Source organism: Octopus bimaculoides, chromosome 14 (assembly GCF_001194135.2).
Source record: "Octopus bimaculoides isolate UCB-OBI-ISO-001 chromosome 14, ASM119413v2, whole genome shotgun sequence".
Classification (NCBI taxonomy): Eukaryota; Metazoa; Mollusca; class Cephalopoda; order Octopoda; family Octopodidae; genus Octopus; species Octopus bimaculoides.
In genome coordinates, this window is record NC_068994.1 from 6,641,072 (window position 1) to 6,644,568 (window position 3,497).

A 3,497-nucleotide genomic window follows, 5' to 3' on the forward strand; every position below is an offset into this window, starting at 1 on the left:
ATATATATATATATATATATATATATATATATAATCAGTGCTGGGTACTCTGGTTGTGATGGGTGTGTGTGTATGTAATGCAGGTTGTGAAGACATCATCCAAATTTTTTTCTTTAACTGGGATTGAAAACAATTAATAACACTACTAGCGAATCGAGCCACTAACTTCTTCAGGTCTGATCCTGTCTGCTATGACTTATTTAAAATAAAGTCATACTTTTATTTATTTCTTTTAATGACGTTTTTACATTGCAACTAATTGATGTTTCTGGTTTTTCTTTGTAAATTTTGTTTTTAATTTGCAGCCGGTTCCAATTAAAATAGGGTGACATTTTTCCCCTGTTCACCGTGCCAGTCCCTATGGTGTCTGTTCTTGGTAGTGTTTACTGCCTAATTTTTTTTTCTTCCCCCCCACATCGCATTCAACACCCGGGGACTTTACTGGCTGTGATCTGTTGAACAGACATCGATACATAGGCCTTTTTCCATCCACGAACAACACCTATCTACATCGTTGTTCCACTGACATCTTTGATTTCAGTTGGAATTTCTGCAATGGAGTCATTCTGAGACAGCGAAAAAAGGGGCAAAAATAAATGCCATTTCTTAAAGCAAGGTAAGTTGAAAGGGGAAAAGTGGGTTTAACCAGTTGATACTACTGCTAATGGTTTTACATTCTGTTACTAGCACCACCAACGTTCTACTTTAATAAGCTTTACTTCGTCTTCACTTTTATTACACATTCTATGATAAAACATATAAAGCATTATATATATATATATATATATATATATATATATATGTGCAGATATTAATATATATATATATGTGTGTGTGTGATATGCAGATATTAATATATCTCTCAGTTTATCTTTTATAGAAGCTGCTTTTCTTCTTCTCTCTCTCTACCTCTCGTGTTCACACATACACACACACACACACATATATATATATATATATAATTATTTACCAAAGTAGTACTCAATTCGAAAAGCACAACGCGAAACATGGAGTTGTAACGATGGAAATATCGCAGGCTTAATTGTTTATTTATAAATATAATATTTGTATGTTAATTTCAACAGATAGGATGGTGGGGAAAAAAATAAGAGACGAATAAGGAACGAATTAAAATTCATAGACACCACATACACACTTGTAGACTCTTGATTTTTACATATATATATATGTATGCCGTATAGTATATATGTATACATACATCTGCATAAATATATACACTTGATATAGTTATTAGCTTACAGTCGCATATTTTATACGAAATATATTTGACATGAGAGCATCTGGAGTCGGCTTGCTCACACTCTGTCCCTCCTCCCACTTTCTCACACCACCTCTATCTCTTACTTCCTTACTTTCTCTCACATAGTCTCTCCTCTATACATACACATACTCACACACTATCTCTCTCTCTCTCTCACATACCGTGTCTCACTTTCTCATACATATACACACACACACACTGTTTTTCTTTCTCTCTCGCACATTCTCTCACTTTCATACACTCACACACATACACTAATCTGTAGCTCTTTCTCTCCTTTCGTACACTCACGCACACACACATACACTATCTATAGCTGTCACTCATACACACACAGACACAAGATTCTCACAAAAATTAAGAAACAACAAAAAAAGCAACAAAAATATAAAATTAAGACGAAAAGTAAAACGAAACAAAGACTGCAGATTCTGGTTGGAACTGCCTGTTGACTGCCACCATCATTGACAGACTCTGACCCCACCTCTATAATAATATTAGATCCCCGCTTTAGAAGAGCCATAAGCTGAGGCGGCGGCACTCCTCCTCGTTCTTCACAGAACTGTAAGACCTATCATGGCCGGACATTATTCGTGTTATAACCCTGATCAAGCAACTTAAAGCTCAAAAGCATCGTTCCTGTCATGACCATCCCATCTTTTTAGTTTACGAGCGACATCTAAGCTATCGTTATGCAATATGTCCTTTTGCTATTTATTTCAGACATAGGATGTGATGTGAGGGAGGGATTTGGTTGCTATGTGTTGCAGGTCGGTTAACCGTGTAGAGGTTCCTTCATTGCCTTATGTGTGTGTGTGTGTGTGTGTGTATCCTGACCATCTCGTCATGTTCCAAACGACATCCAGGATACCACAATCCAATATGTCCTACCTACTTTATTATTTTTTTTTAAACCTAGGATGCGATATGAAGAACAGTTGGTTGCTATTTCTAGCAGTTCATGAAGGCTTCCTCATTGCCTTGTGTGTGTGTCCGTGTGTCGTGACCATCTCGTCTTTATTATTTTCCAAACGACATGCAAAAAAATATCACAATCCAATGTGTACTTCCTTCTCTATTTTTTTTTTAGTTCGTAGGGGAGATTTAGTTGCTGTTTTTAGCAGGTCAAGCAACCACAGAGAAGCGTCCTCATTGCCTTGTGTGTGTGTGTGTGTTTGTCTGTGTGTCCTGACCATCTCGTCTTCATTATTTTTCCTAACGACATGCAAGGTATCACAACCGAATATGTCCTTTCTCTCTCTCTCTCTCTTTTTTTTTTTTTAGACAGTACGATGCGATATGAGCGAGATTTAGATTTTTTTGCTATTTCTAACAGGTCGATTAACTACGTAGAGGCTCCTTCATTCGGCTATGTGTGTAGTGTGTGTGTGTGTGCTGGGCTAAATGGGCTGTATTACTGTTGCTATTATGTACTACGTGTATTGGTGAAGAGAGCCATCAGGGGAGCTGTGGTCGCTTGATCTGCAAGAATTCGTAATCGAGCTCTCTTTGGAAATCATCTCATAACGTCTTCAGATAAGCAAAACACATTAGACTGCGTGACATAACTGCCGCTTATAGTACCTCCCCTCCGTCCGACGTATTTGCCTCATATACTATACGATGCCAGTATGGAATAATATGGCCAAGTGATATATATATATATATATTGTGTGTGTGTGTATATATTTTTCTGTTATTTATTTTCAGCAAAGGTGCTATAGTTACTAGGTAGCGATGGTGAAATGTTATACTTAGGATAAATTTCAAATAGCTTGGAACACACAGATACACCTGCGCACGCACATACACACAGACACACACACACACACTATATATATTATATATATAAATACACATACGTACATAAACACAAATACGTATGTATGTGAGTATCTATATGTGTGTTTGTGTGTATATTTGTGTATATATATATATATAGACTGGCTCTTGTGCGGGTGGCACGTAAAATACACCATTTTGAGCGTGGTCGTTGCCAGTACCGCCTGACTGGCCTTCATGCCGGTGGCACAAAAAGCACCCACTACACTCTCAGAGTGGTTGGCGTTAGGAAGGGCATCCAGCTGTAGAAACTTTGCCAAATCAGATTGGAGCCTGATGTAGCCATCTGGTTTCACCAGTCCTCAGTCAAATCGTCCAACCCATGCTAGCATGGAAAGCAGACGTTAAGCGATGATGATGATGATGATATATA

At 37.7% G+C, this 3,497-nt stretch overlaps 1 protein-coding gene across 3 annotated transcripts in view; it reads left to right on the forward strand.

Annotated features, from left to right (window-relative positions):
* LOC106873402 (zinc finger protein 271) overlaps positions 1 to 3,497 on the forward strand; it is a 40,820-nt gene that overhangs the window by 24,975 nt on the left and 12,348 nt on the right. For 2 of the 3 annotated variants that reach the window (XM_052972656.1, XM_014920754.2), the window contains exon 1: positions 317 to 616. The exons of the other annotated variant lie outside the window; for it this stretch is intronic. The gene's annotated coding sequence lies outside the window, so the exon portion shown is untranslated. Of the gene's footprint in view, positions 1 to 316; positions 617 to 3,497 lie in introns of those variants that run through there. 3 annotated transcript variants of the gene reach the window in all.